Here is a 19,054-nt window from a genome sequence, read left to right on the forward strand (position 1 = left end):
CCTGGACTGAACAGATCAGTTGTTTTCACGTGAAGTCACTTCGCACTTAACCGACAATAAGTTTGTTTAGCACTCCATGGGGTCCGATGTTGGAGAATGTAAAAACTGAGTTTCTCACTTGAAATGAGTGACATCCATGTCAATAGGTTGAAACGAGTTGCAGGCACGTCAACAGGTAGCGTTCCTAACTTCCTTCAATCATTGCTTTGTCAAGTTTGTGGGCGTGGTGGAATGAGAGTGACAGGGTCGGCGAAGGAATTCAAAATAAACGCGAAACATGTATTTGACATTTCCAAGATATATACGATTCCATTTATTTGGTTAAATATAGTTAGATATTAGTCTACCCTTTCAGTTCAACTCTCGATTAGCCGACAGCCGTGATGTGTAGGGTCTAGATAGTAGGGTAATGTCTTGACTGTAGGACCCCATCACGGCTCTCGGCTACCTCTCGATATGCTCTGATTTTCTTTTAGACTTTAAGATGAGACTCTGTGAAGGATATTGATAGCCTACTTCATGTATTAATACTGTTATTACTTAATTACTATCTTTACAGCTTCTTAACCAATGAAGTCCCAGAGAAGCAGAGTCTGCTTGATGCCGCCCACCCCGTGCCAGTGGGAAGGTATGTTCACAGCATTAAAAGGAAACAGGTCACTACAACAAGCTGAGTTATGGATCAAGGAGGATTTGATAACACGCTATGCAGATCATGTTCCAGCACAATGGCAGGTCCTGCTAGAATTTCTGTCTGATCAGGTTGTCTCGGGAAGCTGTGAGAAACTTGTGTTGTAAGTTTGTATTCTGTTTTATGGATCAGTATGATGCATATATTGTTTGGATTGGCTATCACTGACCTAATCAATACTTTCATAATGCCAAACAGTAAAAGTGTCTTTTTCTAAAGTAAGCGAGTTGTAACTGAGGTAGGCCCAGTGTTATGATAGATTTGTGAAACAGTGTCGTGGTACAAGGATCTGTGGCATTCAGAGTTCTCTCCCTTTGCAACCAAGATCACAAGCTTCTTCCCAGCGTGTGACACCTTCGTTACACTCTCGGTAACAACGCTGCAACCAGTGTGGGTGCGGCCATTACAAGAATCTTGAATTTTCTCTAGCCCCAAATGTAGTAATATTTATACTTTTGTCTATGTCTTTAGGAATGCCATCATAGTTCATTTTGAAAAGGTTTACGACTGTTCATGTTTTCCAGATGAATTAACTTTGTTGCTTGTATAATCAGATTGGTTTGAGATTGCAGACTAACGGAAAATCACTTAACTTTCCCCTTACATTCTTACTATACCAATCACATGAAAGTTGGAATGAAACAGAAATTCAAATTGACAAACAAAGAAAATAATTAAGCTGGGGTAAAAGTATTTGGCGTCATGGTAGTCATCACTTGTTTGTAAACACAACGGTCAGTCGGTCGAGTTCAACTCCAAGGATTGTTCTGGTCATCTATCACTATGGGGAGTTTTGACTGGTGGCAGCAATAGTAAAGAGAGCTCCGCGACGAGATTGGTTGATGATGGGTTGGAAATTATTACGAACACATTCGTCTTCTCAAATGTTATGATGTCCTGTCAAAGAGACTATCAGTACTTATGTATGAGTAACATCGTGAAAAATGTCTCGCTATCACACAAGACCGGCTAAGGCTCGAATTAGTTGTGACTCTGAACCAAAAACAATTTCTTTGGTACAGATAACTGACCCCAGAACTCTAGATTAGCTGTGTATTTATGTAAAATATGCAAAGTATGTCACCGTTACCCAGTATATATTTTGAGATGCCCAAATAACATAAATCACCATCACCAATATATTTTGAAATGTTTGAGTACAAGTTTGCACGAAAAAAAATCAGAAACCCAACTGTAAATTCACCACACAGTTTTGTTTGTTTCTTGTTGTCATTTAATTTGTTTGTTATTTAACGCCGCACTATATATATTCCAACTCTATGACGTCAGTTTGTAATTAATCAAGTCTGGGCCAGACAGGTCAGTGATTAATATCATGAGCATCGATCCATGCAATTGGGATATGATGACATGCATCAACGGAGTCAGTGAGCCTGACCACCTGATCCCGTTATTTACCTCTAACGACAAGCATAGTAATCTTTTGCAGCAAGCATGGCTTGCTGAAGACCTATTCTGACCTGGATCTTCACGGGTCCACAGGTTGAATACCAAAGAATTTGATCAATACCCACTGCATCTGACAACAAGAAATTCTCAACACCTAAAAGAACATCCATAACAAACTAAACATCACATCTAATTTATCAGTCTGACATCTTCCCCTAAAATAGACTGGAAAATGTGCTTTTATTGATTAAAAGAAATTATTTGATTGTTCAAAAACCTTTTCAGTAGTACTGTGTTGAGTAACCTCCCCCCTGATCTTGCGAGGAACATCCTGGCTGTTATCTACCAGCATCGTGGGGACATCAACATGGACGTTCTCACACAGTTTGTTCAGCAGGTCAAGACTCCACACACCACCATCACCTGGACAACCCTGTTGTGGCAGCTGCTGGCTGAGCATGTTGGCCTGACACACAAAGTGAATCCTACCATGACACTTCCGGGACAAGAAGGTAACTGTGGTAATCTCAAGAAAATCAAATCTCTACCCGATATTGTACCTCTCTGCATTATGATCTTCTTAGTTACTTGTCATCTTTTCCTTCATTTTCCAATAAACGTTGCCATACTTGCCATGGCTCCAATAAACACTGCCTTACATAATGTGGCTCCCAATAAACACTGCCTTACATTAATTGGCTCCAAATAAACACTGCCATGCATTAAATGGCTCCCAGTAAACACTGCCTTACATAACATAGCTTCCAATTAACACTGCCATACCTAACATGGCTCCAAATAAACACTGCTGTACATTTAATGGCTTCAATAAACACAGCCATACATAACATAGCTCCCAATAAACACTGCCTTACATAACATGGCTCCCAATAAACACAGCCATACATGCCATGGCCCCCAATAAACACTGCCTTACATAACATGGCTCCCAATAAACACAGCCATACATAACATAGCTCCCAATAAACACTGCCTTACATAATGTGGCTCCCATTAAATACTGCCATGCAAACATGGCTCCCAGTAAACACTGCCTTACATAACATGGCTCCCAATAAACACAGCCATACATGCCATGGCCCCCAATAAACACTGCCTTACATAACATGGCTCCCAATAAACACAGCCATACATAACATGGCTCCTAATAAACACTGCCTTACATCACATAGCTCCCAATAAACACAGCCATACATAACATGGCTCCCAATAAACACTGCCTTACACAACATAGCTCCCAATAAACACTGTCATGCATAACATGGCTCCCAATAAACACTCCCACACTTTCTAAATGGCATTGTGTGTTCATGCCATCTTCTTTGTTACTTGTCGTCTACGTAACATGGCTCCCAATAAACACTGTCATGCATAACATGGCTCGCACAGGTCACTCACTCACTCAAACTTTTAAGCTTAGGGAGTTTACATGTTTGAAACAGCATGTTGATTGGTCTCTGGTATGCTTAGCTTCAACTGAAGACCCCAATGCAACCAGTCCTGCAGAACGTGCTGACAAGATGAAAGAACTACCTGACAGGATGGTAGCCGAGACAGCAGGTGCTCCTGGTGTTCCAGCTGATGAAGGGAGGCAGAAACATGGCCTTGAAGGGAGAGAGGAGGAGAAACCCGATGTCGGAGGAGCAGACATGGGTCCAGACTTCATCATCATTCTGGATGAGGATGAAGATGGTTGTGCACCACCAACAGTCAAGAAAATAAAAAGTGAAGGTTGTAAGTATTTAGGATGTGTCTTAAAATGATAGGAATTTGGTATTTAGATGCATCACCAAGGACTATATTAAAAGGATCACACAACCTAAATAAATTTATATTTTCTTGCCTATGTGCACTTTCATTTTGTTCATGGTCTTCCAAACAGTAGCAAAAGTGTCTTAATTATGAAAATCACATAAATATCAGTCCCTGTTGCATCAACTAAGCATATGAAGTAATGTTTAATCTGAAGCAATGCAGCAGCCTTGGGCACTACCTGTCACCTGACAGCTGATTGCATCGTGTTCTTGAGAATTCAAAATGATCTTTGGTTTGTGTGTATTTGATAGTTTGGTCTTCTATTTATTAGCAGCTGAGGAGGAAAGGAATCCCACAATGATTAGTGATAGAGAGTCTTGTGCCTTGGACCAAGAACTTGTGGTAATAAAACTTCCATTGTATTAGTGTTTCGCCAGCTTGATTGGTCAGCTGAGCTGTTGTAATGGCCTGGCCAGCTATTAACTGAACTGTTTTTCTAAAGCTGTCAACAATTCATTTTCCTGAGGCAAGGGAGTTAACTGACTATAAGTTCAGTTTTCATCCTTGCCGAACTAGGCTGGATTTATAGTTTGGCTGGAATAACGAGTCTAGTCCCTACTCCTACCAAAATCGCCAAATGAAATCGACATCTGGTTCAAAAACAACATGGCAATTGCCTTACAGATTTCAGTTGATGGCAGGATTTGCAGAGCATGTGTGTAGTCAAACTTGAGCGTCTTGACTTGGTACCTGTTTGTTTGAAGCAAATGCATGTCTTATGAGAGGTGGAATCTGATTTTTAATAGGAGGTACCTATAGGGGATATAACTTGTAATAGCCTCTGGTGGCGCTATATTTGATCCAAGAAATTCCTGCCTAGTTCGGCAAGGTGGAAACTGGACTTTTACACTCAGTTAAAACTCTTGCTTTGGGAAGATGACTCCAGTTATACTGGTTCTAATTTCAATTACTAAAGCTTACACAGAATTTCATCAAAATCTCTTTTTGAACCATTACTTTGTCATTTGTCATCGTGATTGCGGGGTCAGGTTCTCTGAATGTCATCATATCCCAATTACGTGGATTGATGCTCATGATATCAATCACTGGATTGTCTGGTCAAGACTCCATTATTTACAGACAGCCGTCATATAGCTGGAATATGGCTGAGTCCTGTGTTAAACAACAAACAAACAATAACTTAGTAATTATGTTTGTTCGTAAGTTTTTGATAGTTGTTGTTACTCTGCTTGAGCTTGGCATTACGGGGATAAAACAAGGACTGGTTGGTTCAGAGTCAGTATACTGTGTTCATGTTGAACTGCGTCATATTATCTCAGTGTGCTAGCACTATAAAACACAATGTGACGGTAATAAGCTTCAATGCAACGGTAAATGTCACCTCACCTCAAGTTCCTGAATAGCAAGAGTGATTTGAAGACCACACGAGCATGAAACAGTTGCTTGTTCTTAGAGTATGTGGCTGGTCAAGAATATCCTGTTCTCTGACAACCATTTGTATTTTCAGGATAATGGTATAAGACTGAGGGAGATGCTTCTGGGGTCTGCGGATGATCGTGTCAGCATTGAGGGGGAACTTCAAACCCTTCTCCGGACACCACCCAACCAGGTATTATATCTTACATTTCACACCCTGCTGGTTCACTTGTGAGAAAAGTAATTTTATCATAAAACACTGGTATCCAAAGAGATATCACTTGATTGAGATCACGCAATGAAATTGCATCATAATGCTTTGCAGGCTGTTGTGATGTCATCGGTAACAATGTCACGATCAAAGACTTCACTTTTTTCTCTGCCACTGAAGCTGGTCAGATCTACTTTTTACACTCAAGGCACTAGTTATTTGTGTTGACAAACTGAAAAACTAGAAAGAATGTTCTTGGATGACAAATAGAATCTCACTGTTCTGTTTTGATATCTATTGATATCAACACTTGTCGATAAAAGCACAAACTCTTATGTCAGCATATTGGTGAAATTCTCCTTAGTTTGTTATTTGTGCATACTCGACCGCCTCCATGGTCTAGTGGTAGAGTGTCAACCCAGAGAGCAGAAGGATCGGGGTTCGATCCCTTTGCTGCGTCATACCAAAAGATGTTTAGAATATGGTACATATTGTTGCCCTACCTGGCACTGGGCATTAAGGGGCTAAAACAAGGACTGGTCGGCTCTGGGGTATCCATGTTATACTGCAGCTTTGTATCTTAGTGGGCTAGCACTATAAAATCGGCATTATTCCGGACTAGGACAAGCATCTACACACGCACATACATGCATGCACATTGCTATATAAGTATAATAATGTTGGAGGTGACATTGAACCCTGTTTCACCTCAATTTGTGCATACTCTTCACCTGTGTAGATATTGGTATGTTTCAGCTGGCAGCGCTGTGTCAAGTCAGTGAGTTGACGAACCTGCCAGATCCAATCCTGGCGGTTGTGGGGAGCGTGCTGGTCAAGATGTCTGACAGCGTGACGTATAGATCCTGTGTGGCGCTGCTGGCTGGACTAGTTACCAACAAGGTGAATTTATACAAAGAAATGTTGACTGCTGCTTCCAGTGGATCAGTATTTTCCCTCTCCATGAAGATCCGGGTTAGAATTAGTCTTCAGCAACCCATGCTTGTACCACTGTGAAGGCCGGGCTTAGAATTGGTCCTCAGCAACCCATGCTTGTACCACTGTGAAGGCCTGGCTTAGAATTGGTCCTCAGCAACCCATGCTTGTACCCTTTATAGATCTGTGTTAGAATTAATCTTCAGAAACCCATGGTTGTACTGCTGAGAAAATTCGGGTTAGAATTGGCCTTCAGAAAGCCAGTCATAAGAGGTGACTGACAGGATCAGGCAGTCAGGCTTGCTGACTTGGTTGATGCATGTCATCGTATCCCAGTTGCGTAGATTGACGCTTATGGCGAGATTCACTGTTTTTTTGATTGGTTGGTCCAGACTCTATTATTTACAGACTGTCGTCATATTACTGAAATTTTTGAAGTGTGGATTTAACCAACAAACAAACAAGATTCTGCCTGATTATGATACTTGGTTTATCAGCACTATACTGAAATATATCCCTGCTTGTGAGTTTCACTAAATGGTAAATGTCTACGTATCACCCACAGGTTAAAGAGGCATTAAACCCAACTCATTCACTGAGCACAACCTTTTGCTCTCTTTCAACAAGTTTGTTTTCAACATTTTCACATATCTTTCTTCTTGAGGCATATTCTGTCAATAATTTGCTGACCTGACAGAAGTGAAATGAGATTATTTTTTGGCATGTTGTCAGTCTTGTTGTCTGTCCGTTTTGCATATGGTTGCCATGGAAACCAAACTTGACCTCAAAATGAAATGTTGAGCAACATGAGGTAAAGTTGTCGCTAGAATGGTCAAGGCAGATATAGGAGAACAAGTCCAAGCAGGCTGCAACTGTGAAAGTGGGCAAGCATTTGGGACAATTTGACAAGTGTCTCAATTTGACTTGTGTGTGACCCTGTGACCCCCTGTAAACCCGACTCTTACCTTGTGAATGTGCTTATTTCCAGAAACTGAAGAAATCTACACTTGCCAAACTCTTGTAGACTTGCTTTGGATTTTTCAGACATTTTCTTTTTCATGGTCTGTATGAAGGACAAAAGCTGACATAGTATTGACATAACACCTTGCTATGATATAGTTGTGGGAATGTCTAAACTTGGTTCCCAGCTACATGCTCCTCTATCATGGTACAGGTACATGCCACTGGTTCAAACTCCTGTTTGAAATACACATTCGTGTTAAAATAGTTATTCCAAATGAAGAAACTATTTGCTGGGACCGGACTGTGAGTTTGATACATCCAGTGTTCTGCCAACTGTACTCTATACTTGCCTTGTTGCCACAGAGATAATAACATTGTTAGGTGCAATATGTTGCCTGTAACTGCAGACATGTTTTCTTCCCCAAACTGACTGATCAGTAAGTGAGTTTAGTGATTTTCCCATGACTGGAGATCATCCTGGGGAAAGATACTGGCCTCAGAGCAAGCACCTGGCCTCAGATGCATTGATGATGATCCTGTTATCAGGGAATCTGTTTTTCTTCATAATTTCATCAATGCATTTTTGGATGTTGTGTTTCCCCTTGACACAATGGTTGCGCTTGTAGACAAGTTTCCACCTTCTATTGTCCCATGTTCATTCTGCTGTTCAAGATAAGTACTGTGTAAGGCTTCCCCCTTCTTCAGAACCAATGCCGATTTACAATGATCTGAACCATAGACACATCCAAGTCAGACTTTTGAAAAGTCAGACGTAGCTGAGACACTTCAGGTAAAGTATCCATTAACAGTTGTTGCTATGAAGTCATATTGGGAAAGTATTTTGGCACAGCCTTTAGCTTTGCTGTCTCTGTGTGGCAAAGAAGGATATCAGAGCATCCAAGGATCTGTAGATTGTCTGCTTTTGCAATATACACCGACAACCCCAACCACCTAACTTCATGAACCTCTTTGATTTTCAATAATGAATGGTCTTTGTTGTTCTAAACTAATCCTGTTAATGTATACTGGAAGTCTCTCAGGGAGTTGATTTCATTTGCCGCTTGTGAAGTGACCAGGGCCAAACGATGTGCAATACTCACATTAGCATTAGATTCACTCTAAAGAGGTGGCCAGTCACACCTTCACCTGTACCTGTCAGAGCCCAGACCCATGACTGTTTTATTCCAAAACAGTAAGTGCTTGACCAATGCTTTTACCAGTTGCAGACTTGATTTTGACATTGGTGTCTTATTAATGTGTGGATGCTGCAGATGTCTCTGTATCTATTACTCTAGTCTACACAACTAACTTCTTCTTTATGCCAATGTCTGTGCTCTCATCAGCTAACAGGGTGACCTTATCAGTTTACTGTCCAGTTGCCTGCGAATAACATGGGCCAATGACTTAAGCATATCAACAGCACTTTCGTCTTTCCACTCTTCACTTCGCTCTGGTAGGGACAGTTTAGTTGTGAAAATAGATTTGTCAAACTTGATATTTTGTAATAGCTATATCCTCTTTTGCCATCCAGTTATTCCTTTTTGCCTTTTAGTGCTACAATAATACCTGATTCCTTATCACTTATAACTTTGTGTTTGGCATGCTTTATGTTCGTTTTCCCTAAATGCAGATTTTCCGCCTCAACTGACATTTCATGGTCAGCTGTAAGAGCATGCCTTTTAAGGAAATTAGAGTTCAATTGTGTCAGCAAATTTGTTTTCTTATGTTTTATAAATATGCAGCAACACAGAGTTTGTCTCTAGCGAAACTGCAACCAAGCGAAATCTCACAGCCAGCTTTGTTGGACATTTCTGTGGTTAAATTTCAGTTTCAAGGATGGAGCCGTCAGGGTATGAATAATTGTTTTTCAGAGTTTCGTTGCTAGTTTTAGCAGTGTCATTCTATTCAGTCTCAGAAATTATTTTGCTATGTTTATCCATCGATGGATTTGTGGCTGAAGAGTTATGGTCTCTGTCAAAACTTACTCTGCCGTTTCCATCCGTCTGCTTTGTTGACCGAAATTCTCAATGTTGACTGTTTGCTGTCCTTTTTGCACCCTTGCTGTAGCCTGCAGACCCCATGAACTAGGGCAGAGGTGAAGTCAGTCTAACTCTCAATGTACTTAAGCTATCATTAGCCATTGACAAACACCTATATAACATATAGCATTTAGCAGAATTAATTTCAGCCAATCGGAAGACCCATTGCCGCGATCTATATGACATATCGATAAGTTTTCATGATAGTTATGTATCATATTTTGAGATAATAACTTTATCACATTTTTGGATGTGGCTGACCCCTGATAGTAAAAGATATGAGTCAATTCTTATTTATTTGCGGGGATCCCGCGAGCCTGCTGCCTTGGTAGCTTGAGACAGCAGGGTTTGACTGTATATCTGTTTTGGGTGGTGGGGTAGCCACGCAGTATACACAAGATGGTCAGGTTTCTGTCCCTGCATACGTACATGAGTCCCAAGTCTTGTGTCACCTGCTGCTAGGAGTAATTGATAAAGCAATCTAAAACCCTCATGCTCTCACCAGGGCTCGACTTAGTACCAGTGCAACCTATTATGTTACAGTGCATCCTTATATTTATGTGTACATGCACCAAGCGCATGTAAAATAACCCAATCCATAGTTCCACACAACATTGATCTTTAAACACACTCAGTGCCACTAAACTTAGTTTACCATACTGCATCCCTGTATAAATGCCATAATAAGCACCCCGGCCACTTAGAAAATTTTAATGTTGATATTTTCTGTTTTTTAAAACATCTGTATGTATCAAGGATGAGAATTTTCCACAGATTATGTTACGTCAACTGTCACTTTTGTGATACTTGCTATTACAATATATACCAATAAATCAAATAGTCCCTCACACCCCAGTGAAATTATGAACTGTCATGTTAGTTTTGGGTCTTAGTAGGAGGCGTTTATGAAGAATACTTACACATTGGTCAAGAGGTTGGTTGACAGAGGGCTAATTGAAGCAGGAAGCTTAATATGAAGAATACAGCATCTGACTTAGATCTCTGGTAAGAATACAAATGTCACTGCATGATTTCAGGTGACGAGCTTGGCGCAATCAGCTGCAAGGATGCTGCAGGACACACTGATCTCACTGGCCGAGACTTTTCCTCTTCAACTCCTTGATGCAATAGTAGCACCATCTGTAGTGCAGGAATTAGGTGGGTCATGATATTGCTCCGGGGTAGAATAGGTCTTCAGCAACCCATGCTTGCCGTAAAAGGCGACTATGCTTGTCGTAAGAGGCGACTAACTGGCTCGCTGACTTAGTTGATGCATGTCATCATATCCCAACTGCGTGGATCGATGGTCATGATATAAATCACTGGATTATCTGGTCCAGACTTGATTATTTACAGACCGCCGTCATATACTGGAATATTGCTGAGTGCGGCGTTTAACAACAAACAAACAAAAATGATAATGAGATGTGTATTAGGAAGTGAGTCAGTTGTTTAATGTGCACTCAGTATTATTCCGCTATATCATGGCAGCCTGTAAATAATCAAGTCTAGACCAGTTAATAATAACATGAGAAATTATACTCACAATTGGCATCACAGAGTCACAGCTTGGTCTGAATCCTTTTTGGTTGGCTTATTATCAATGCAGGGATATCATTGGTCTGTCTCTGCGTCCCTGTTTATAACTTGAAAACTGTGAAAGATTTTTCATCCAAGTCTGGTCCATGTATTAACCAGGGCTGAAGTTGTGATTTTTGCTATTGTGAGGGGATTTGTCATCATTCAGAAGGATCTTGTATGATTAGGGAACCTATTCTACCCTTAAATCCCCAAGGAGTGTTTCAGGAACTGCATGGTAACCTTGTACTGTATTTTGGTGTCTTACAACACACACAAGGGGTCATGTTGTCAAGGATGTTTAATAACTGGGAAGAGGGAGTGAACAATGCTCCAGATATATCATGATGGCCTGTAGGAATCAAGTTTGGGCCGTGGACAACATTTGATGGCAATCTCATTAAAATCAGATCTGTTCTTGCTACTGCTCATCAAAGATCTGTAGACCTCCCATTATGGGTCACGTCAGAACGACCTTTCATCTGACCAATCAGAGTATCGCTTTTCAGATCATGAAAGTGACAGTCTGAATGTGTTTTCTAATCATGCAACCTAGAGTAATGTGACACGGTATATTCCAAACGACAGTTAATCCATACAACCTAGGCCATCTATTGGCCATTCCAGAAGGTTCTTTTGTTCATTTTCTAATTTTTAATCGAGAATTTGTCAAAATATGTTTCGAAGCATAGTCACCAGTTGGAAGTGCCGTAAAGCAAAAGGAAACTGCCTTCTGATTGGCTAATGTCGACTTCTTGTCAGTCATTCTATTGGTTGGTCTGACATGACCTGCAATAGGACATTTGTTTTGAGGTAGCGAGAACCAAGGTCTGTTTTTAATGAGATTTGGTTATTAGCGCCTGATGTCCAAGATCCTGATAATCCTGACTGTTGTAATGTCATGATGTAGTCACATATTGAGGGTGCCAACTCCCTTTAGGTATGCGGGATGCCCAGCCCTCTTAAGTGGTATTCTGGATCCTGCAGTGCAGTATGCAAGGATGCAAATTAATTTTTTGAAAATCAATGATATATTTAGGCCAAAGCTTATGAACATTCATGGTCATGCCTTCTATCTGAAAATCCTGGCCTAATTTACTTTAGCAGCTGTGTACATTGATATGACTCATGAGTTCTAAAATTGGATGCCACGATGGGGAGTTAGGCTTGACTAGGAGTGTTCCAAGTCACATGGTTATGATGAAGCAGTCTTATAGTGATCACTCTCTCATCAGTGAACAATATCAGTAGCTCTAGATGAAGATTTTCTTTTAATTGAAATATGTTTTTTGAAAACTATGCTTGGAATGATTCCAAATGTTTATCCATCCCAGCTACTGTTAGTTTGTGTACCGCCTCCGTGGTCTAGTGGTATAGCGTCTCCCCGTAGAGCGGAATGTCCGGGGTTCAATCCCCAGCCGTGTCATACCAAAAGATGTTAAAAGATGTTACTTGTTGTTACCCTGTCTGGCGCTCAGCATTAAGGGGCTAAAACAAGGACGGGTCAACTCAGAGTCAGTATACTGTGTCTGAGTGGGGTATTCATGTTAAACTGCGGCATGGTACATCAGTGTGCTAGCACTATAAATTGGCATCAGTCCGGACTAGTACAAGCAGCCACATGCACATGCACATGCACATGCACACACACACACACGGGCATGCACGTCGTGAAATAATCTCGACGTTAAACCCAATTTCACCTCACCTGACCTGTTAGTTTGTGGACACTAAGGTCTCTGCTTCTGACTCTGTACCCAGGTGCCGCCCAGAGTGAGATTCTGTGTCGTCTGTGTAAAGACTGTCTGTTGCCAAGCCATCATGCCTACCTACTCAGGTAACTCTCTCTCTTGGCACACCATACCATTAAGCATTTAAAGTTCCACTAATAGAATCTGATAGAAAATGTAAGGACTATACAAGGGCTGGTCAAAAAATTCTAAGCCTAACAAACAAAACCAACAACTGTGAAAGTGTTTTTAATTTTATTTTTCAACATAATCTCCCTGCTTTTCAAAACACTTCTCATATCGATAGTGAAGCTTTTAATTCCTGTCAGGAAGAAGTTTTCTGAAGCCACCCTGAAAACCCCATTCACTGCAGCTTTGAGGTCATCGTTGTCATCATAGTGCTTTCCACGAAGGTGTTCTTTCAGTTTAGGTAACAGGTGGAAATCACTTGGTGGCAGGTCTGACAAGTATGGAGGGTGGAGAAGCTCTTCAAACCCACAGCCTTTGCAAGTTGAGAGATGTGAGAAGAGGCATTGTCTTGAATTAGTAGAACTCCAGCAGTTAGCATTCCTCCCCGCTTTTCTTTCATAGAATCTCTTAGGTGGTGAAGCAAATGAGCATAGTAGGCATCAGTATTCTTCTTTTGACTTCCTAATTAATAAACACAGATCACACCCTTTGCTTCCTAAATTGCAGATGCCATAACTTTCCTCACTGATCTTGAAGTCTTGAATATTTTTGGTGCAAGAGAAATGGAATGGTGCCAGCCTTATACATAGCTGCATAACGTCTAACAGTGGAATAGCTTGGGCATGAATTTCCTGGGGAGCACTTTTCTCTTAAGTAAAAAACTTGATGCCTGTTCGGTACTCTCTCATTTCTGCGTCCATTTGGACCCCTGACTGTCTGTCACCAATATACAAACGTCCTCCACAGACCAAAAACACTTGCATTGAGCTACTCAAACAATGTACCACATTGACTAGTTCTCTTTGTGATGACCCATAGTTGAAAGTCAGTCAGGCTTAGAACATTTTGACCAGCCCTCGTATATAGTATGTTTGTTATATAGCACTGTTATAAATAACTGTGTTTGAAATAAGGCAATGTGTCAACAAACAAATGTACATGTGATGCTCAATAACATAAAATAAATTACATGACACTGAATCTTGATGCAGAAATCATCTCGTAACAGTCCCAGGTAAACATTAAATCATCATAAGCAGCTAATTTGTAGGACCTGGGTTGCTTTTCAAGTGCTTAGTTATCCCCACCCTCCCATGTAATGTTTAGCTTGTGTGTAGCAAGCCAGGTTGAAGTGCCCTATGTTTTAGTGACCATCCAGAAACTGGATTTCTGGGTAGATAAACAATCATATACTGTAAATCTTTCTGGTTAACTCATGTCTAGATTAGTGGGGTCTCACTGTATTTGACCATAAAAGAGATAGAATGTTTATCAAGCAGTTTGTGTTAATCAGTTTGTGTATGTAAGACATGCAGGATATAATGGTTGAAAATAAATGAAAAACTTTGACTTGCAGAAAGTTTGTTCAACAGACAGTGACACTAACAGAGCCTGGATTAACCCTGCTTCATGTTGCTATGGATGCGAAGCCAGACTTGGATGAAGAAGATTCAACAGCCATCTTAGATTGCTTGTCTCGGTCCGCAGACCAGTTCCATAGCAACCTCAAGTTTGGGAAACTGCTGTTGAGTTTCGTTAATAAATATGCCAAACAGGTGAATATGAATGTAATTGTTACACCTAAGAGCTTCCATGTATATCTAATTCCAAACTAGAACAAAGTGTTTTGATAAAGTGGCTTGTCGGGAGTGAAATTAAGGTGAGAAAATTGGATGTTTCAATCAGAAGTAGTTATTGGTGATATCATACCTCTGCCTGACCAACCAGAATCATGGAATAATTTTGTTTTAAGTCATTATACTCCAGCTAGGTGACATGCAACCAGTTAAGATGTGGTAGGGCAGTAGAAAATCAAGTGGGTCTGTTGACATATAATCCTCCAGGGATAAAGCATGGATCATTGCCCTTGATGTCAACCACTGGTTTGCCATGTTCAGACTTGACTATATGCAGGCTGCTGTGAAATCCCTGTGGGTACAAAGACACATAGTTAGCCAGGTCGGCAGCAGAGATCATTGCCCTTGATGTCAATCACTGGTTTGCCATGTCCAGACTTGACCATATGCAGGCTTCTGTGAAATCCCTGTGGGTACAACGACACAGTTAGCCAGGTCAGCAGCAGGGATCATTGCCCTTGATGTCAATCACTGGTTTGCCATGTCCAGACTTGACCATATGCAGGCTTCTGTGAAATCCCTGTGGGTACAACGACACAGTTAGCCAGGTCAGCAGCAGAGATCATTGCCCTTGATGTCAACCACTGGTTTGCCATGTCCAGACTTTACCATATGCAGGCTGCTGTGAAATCCCTGTGGGGACCACGACACATAGTTAGCCAGGTCAGCAGTGAGGACCATTGCCCTGCTGTGATATAGCTAGAGTATTGCTGACCTATTGGGGATTCTAGGATATAATTGATCCACAGTTCCAGTAAACTTGGCTTGTTGTTAGAGGAGTTGGTTATTAGTCCTTGTGTCATTGTACCCTACTGCTCAGGGCATTCATAATGTCAACCATAGGTTTTAAATGATATAGCTGTCCTCCCTCACTGGAATATTGCTGACTGCGATGTAAATGAACACAGACAGTCATGATAGCCAGACAGTGTGTGATGACTTCTGGACTTGTGCTTTCAGTGGACTCCGCTGCAAGTGGCCATGATGGGTCATATTTGTGGGCATAACAAGACCTTCTTACAGAAGACCATCAGTTCCACCTTGAAGAGACTGACCAGATGACCAACCATTTCTACAGTAGTCACTACATTTGTACATATTTTGAAAATAAATAATAATATCACATAAGCATCTTCTTGTGATGTGTTTGGTGTTCCCCACAATGATGTTGCTGAAATATTGCTAAAAGTGGTATGAAGCCCAGGTTCCATTTATTATATCACTGGGGCATGTCCATTGTTTCGGTGGGTCACTAATCTTCCCATCAACCCCATCTTAAGAAGGACATGCCACTACACCCCTTCTTTTCAGTGTGAGTGGGTGTTATTTATGAAGCTAAGTAAATGTGATGGCAAGTATTAGGATTAAGACCCTGCAGTAGGATCAAGGCTCTTTAGGTTTGTACCCCAGTTCCACATGGAATATTAGGATAAGTGGAGTAAAACCAAACATCACAGAATGACCATCAGTCAATAGTCATCATTCCGAGGCAAGGGAGTTAACTGACTATGAAAATCCTGTCAAGAAAATCTGATTGATAATCAAAAATCTATATTGTGATAAAACGGGTCTTACTTCGTGCATCAAATCAAGTAAGCACCTTGATTAAAACATGAAAATATTTGGAAAATATCTGCTGACCCATAATGGTGATGCCATAATAAAGGGGAAAAGATTTCAGTCGACTGCAGGCTTTGCAAAGCATGTGTACCGTCAACTAACGTTGGCGGTATACATGCTTTGCAAATCCTGCAATCGACCGAAATCTACACGGCAGTTTACGAACCGAATGTCGATTTCGGTACGCGATTTGATAGGACTCCGCATAAACTCGTTAGTCCAGCCAAAATATATCTCTATATTTCCATCCTAGTTCAGCAAGAGTGGAAACTGGTCTTTATGGTCAGTTAACTCCCTTGCCGCGGGACGATGGCCAAGAGTATATAGTTCCACATCACCATGCAGTCAGATCTCCTCTATCCTAAGAGTTGCATCCTTTTAACGTAACCATTAAGGCCAGACCAATTGTTCCCCGTTTATTATGAGTCCACCGAACTGATTTTTCACTGATTTCAAAAAGAAACGGAAAAAAATACAAGAGAAAGCATCGGTCTGGCGTAAACTAATGTTCCAGAGAGAAATATTGCTGCACATGGGTGGCCTGTAATGGTCAATGACAGAGAATAACTAGTCTCGATTATTCTCCAAAACATTCCAATGGGTGCTAAAGGCATATGGATCGCTGAAAATCATATTTCTTATGTCTTGGCCCGAACTTTTTTTTATATTGTTGACTCCGCATAATTGATAAATTCCACTGAGATTATGGTGAAATGTGGGGACTTTGTCCACTTGCAGAAACATCAACCCAGTTGAAGTAAATTTAAACCATGGCTCCTTTGTCTTTGACCGTGGTCTAACTAACTGAATTGTTAGTTAAATACCACTTGGCAATGCCGTAACTTCTTTTTTTCATATCATTTATTATCCCCCGCCACAAAGTGGAAGGGGGATATAGGAATGGGTGCCGTCCGGCCGTCCTTCCGTCACATTTCGTTTCCGGAGCTGATCTTGAAAACCATACCATATTTTTTCACCAAACTTGGCACATAGATAGATCTAGTGGTGAACTGGTGCCTTTTGATAGTTTGGGATTTTTAGAAAAGTTATTTTTTGAGTTTCCATGGCAACGACTTTGATTTAGACTGAAAATGGCAGTAGTCCTCGTTTCCGGAGCAGATCTTGAAAACCGTACCATTTTTCTTCACCATATTTTGCACATTGATAGGTCTATTGGTGAACCGTTGCCTTTTGATAGTTTTGGATTTTTTTAAAAGTTATTTTTCGAGTTTCCATGGCAACGACTTTGATTTAGACTGAAAATGGAGGTAGTCCTCGTTTCCGGAGCAGATCTTGAAAAACGTACTATATTTCTTTATAAAAGGCCCAGTGAACATAGTTCACAGGAGCTAATGCATTGCACACACCCGACATGTCATATTGGCGGGGGATGTGAGTATTTCATGCTTGTTTTGATGATAGAACAAAATTTCATTTTGGGGTGCGAACTTCTCTCCTTACATGATGTTGGAGGTTGATACTTCCTCCTACGCACTATCGGAGGTACTTCTTCCCTCCTACGTACTATAAGGTTAACCGGCCAGTTCCGGGACACTACAATATGATATAAGCAATTACAGTTACTGAGGTATGTGTCACTACCTCACAATACATACAGCAATGCACCGATACTCCGATTTACATATTACTGAGTTGAACTGTTTATACTTCGATCATGTTGTGGTTATTGTTACAGTTGATTTACGTTATTACAATCAATATGTGTATATAATTACATTTGAAAACAATACATAACTCAAAATTCTATCCTCTAAAATACAATTCTACATGAAATAATAAATGTAAAAACTTACGCCTTCCAGAGTAGAAGTCTCCCACAATGTTAGACCATGCCTTACATGACCATACTGATTCTGTCTGACTGTACAAATTATTACCCTGCCCCGCTATTTAAACTGACCCCAAAGCCCAAGCTACCCCTGACCTCCCTATTGTTACACCAATTAACTCCCCAGCTATCACCCGTACCCAGTCACGCTTCCCTGAACCTAACTTGTTCCCATAGTATTACCTGACAATAACTAAGCTTAATATACTAATGTAACCATACCATAATACATCTATCTGAAGTACTAACATATAATTAATATATACAAGATTATCTGTGATCTTGACAGAGTAGACCACTTGAGTGCAGGGGTGCGTGAAACAGTGTGTATACTAAAACAACAACTTTTGTAGGCATTAGTCACTGTAGGCATTTGTAACTGTAGGCATTAGTAGACCTAACCTTCCTCTTAATGCCCCTCTTCATGCTGTTGCTGTCCGTGTGACCATACACGTTGTATTTAATCTCTGTTCTCTCTGTCCCGTCGTCTTCTTCTGTACATCATGTTGATCCGCAGGCCCTCTATGACCAGCTTCCCAAACCCTGCATCGCCATAGGTGATTAGAATGGCCACAACCCCTCATGGGAAAGTACACATACAAGCAATAAGGGGAAAGTACTGGTTTATTTTATTTCCAACAATAATATATATTTTTAATGATAATTCCGACACTTATTTACATCCTGGTACAGGTACATAGTCCTCCCTTGATTTATCCATTACAGACTCATCTCCATGACGACATGTGTTTAAGTGACCATTTCCGAACCATTCTCAAAGGTATAATTCCCTCAGATGTTCCTCCATCATCAAGATGGAACTTCACTGAAGCTAACTGGCCTTTATTTGAAAAACTTTGATCAACCTGATCTGTTTACCGATGTTCCTGACCCTGTTTAACTGTTCCCTGATGAACTAAACAAAATAGCTGATGCATATATTCCAAAGTCCTCTACATGCCCACACATACGTAAACAATGGTTAAATGCT

The 19,054-nt window shown here is 40.7% G+C and overlaps 1 pseudogene; it reads left to right on the forward strand.

The window, feature by feature from the left end:
* LOC139462092 (uncharacterized) lies at window positions 1-15,664 on the forward strand (annotated as a pseudogene).
* The last annotated feature ends 3,390 nt before the right edge of the window (window positions 15,665-19,054 follow it).

This window comes from Haliotis cracherodii, unplaced genomic scaffold, assembly GCF_022045235.1.
Source record: "Haliotis cracherodii isolate W230 unplaced genomic scaffold, xgHalCrac1.p SCAF_15, whole genome shotgun sequence".
Lineage (NCBI taxonomy): Eukaryota > Metazoa > Mollusca > Gastropoda > Lepetellida > Haliotidae > Haliotis > Haliotis cracherodii.